Source organism: Euleptes europaea, chromosome 16 (assembly GCF_029931775.1).
Source record: "Euleptes europaea isolate rEulEur1 chromosome 16, rEulEur1.hap1, whole genome shotgun sequence".
Classification (NCBI taxonomy): Eukaryota; Metazoa; Chordata; class Lepidosauria; order Squamata; family Sphaerodactylidae; genus Euleptes; species Euleptes europaea.
Genome location: NC_079327.1, coordinates 34,884,551 through 34,886,423, shown reverse-complemented (window position 1 = coordinate 34,886,423; position 1,873 = coordinate 34,884,551). Strand labels below are relative to the sequence as shown.

Sequence of the window (1,873 nt, the reverse complement as noted above, 5' to 3'; positions counted from 1 at the left end):
TCGCGAGGAGCCCCGTGCTGGCGGAGCCGGCAGGCAGCCCCTGCGCCCACAGCATCGCCTTGGAGGTCCTGGCGTGCGCGGGGAGGTCCTTGCCTGCTGCGGGGATGGCCGGGCGGGAGGGCGGCAGCCAAGCCCCCCCCCTCTCTCTCTCACTCCCTCCCTCCCTTGGCAAGGCTTGGCAGCGTGGGATGCTGAGCCTGAATCAGAAGAGGGGGGGTGAGGAGGCGGCAGCCCCCGTTGGAGCCGGAGAGAGGAAGCAGGAACCCGTCGGGACCAGCCAACCGGGGACGGGTCCAAGATGGGCTGGAAGAGGGCGTCAAGTGGCCATTTACGCACTGGAGGTTTTGCCTTGGATTCGCCGCTCAAGAGATGCACAATTTCCCCCCACCCGAATCATCGAAACTCTGCCTGGGGTCTTGTTTGTTGAGTTTTGAGAATTAGGATGGGGGGAAAATTGTGCATCTCTTGAGCGGCGAATCCAAGGCAAAAAACCCCGTGCGTAAATGGCCAATGTTCAAGGCTGCTGGTGGCCCGGGAGGAGGCGCGGAGAAGCCTTCGGGGGACTCCGCCGGCTGGCCGGAGGGAGGGACCGAGTCGTGCCTCCCCTTCCCCAGGGAAGTGGCCTCTTTGCAAGAAAAAGGGCGCCTCCCCTCCCGAGCCCCCCTCGGTTTCCCTGCTCTCCTGGGTGCACCGGGCGGATCTTCTGGATTTCCCTTGCCGACAGCCAGACCTCTTGGTCAACAGGCTTGTGTGTGTGTGAAATGCCTTCAAGTCGCAGCCGACTTATGGCGACCCCCTTTTGGGGTTTTCATAGCAAGAGACTAACAGAGGTGGTTTGCCAGTGCCTTCCTCTGCACAGCAACCCTGGTCTTCCTTGGTGGTCTCCCATCCAAATACCCTGCTTAGCTTCTGAGATCTGATGAGATCAGGCTAGCCTGGGCCATCCAGGTCAGGGCCAACAGGCTTGGCAGGGGGGGGGAAACCTTCCGAAGGCCCTAGATGGCCGCTGCCAATCAGAGCAGACAATACCGATGCCTTGACAAAAGCAGGGGGAGAATGCAATGAATTCGTTCAGGCGAGGAAACGCGGCAGGAGGTCGAAAATAAAATACAATGAACAAAAACCACCCAGCTCTCAATACCTGCCTGAGTTTTGAGTCTTGTAAGAACAGGTCAAAAGAGCACTGGAGTAACACAGCCACTAAGAGCCTGGTAGTTCAACCAAGGACTCCTTATCTCCTGCCTATCAGCAACAGGGGCTGTGGCTCAGTGGTAGAGCATCTGCTTGATATGCAGAAGGTCCCAGGTTCAATCCCCGGCATCTCCCGTTAAAAGAACCAGGCAAGCAGGTGATGTGAAAGACCTCAGCCTGAGACCCTGGACAGCTGCTGCTGGTCTGAGTAGACAATACTGAAGTTGATGGACCAAGGGTCTGATTCAGTATAAGGCAGTTTCATGTAACCTGAAGTCATGTAACATACAAAATAAGCCTCTCTATCTCCAATAAGGGAGCAATAATACCAATATGCCTTGTAGCATTGTCCTTACTTAGATGCTTTCTTTGAACAGTATTCAAGGGTTCTATAGAAATGCCAAGTATTATGGGAAAGGACTGTGGCTGGAGTGCATACTTTAAATGCAAGAACGGTCAGGTTGCAGCTGCTTGTGAGCTGGTGGGATGATTATGTGCCCCTGTATTCTGCTTTCCTCAAGGTGCTAAAAGGTGCATGCTCATTGACTGGTAAATTACCCATTTAGAAGAAGAAGAAGAAAAAATCTAGAGAATTTCAGCAAACAATAGCCTCGTTTCTGAGTGTCATGACTCAAGGGCTCCCAGCACGGCCTGAAATTTCACAAACACAGCAATTAAGGTG

General features: G+C 54.4%; 1 non-coding gene across 1 annotated transcript; it reads left to right on the top strand.

The window, feature by feature from the left end:
* Positions 1–1,254: 1,254 nt before the first annotated feature.
* On the top strand, positions 1,255–1,326 carry TRNAI-GAU (transfer RNA isoleucine (anticodon GAU)). The gene has a single exon. It is a non-coding gene; the product is annotated as a tRNA-Ile (tRNA).
* Positions 1,327–1,873: the final 547 nt, after the last annotated feature.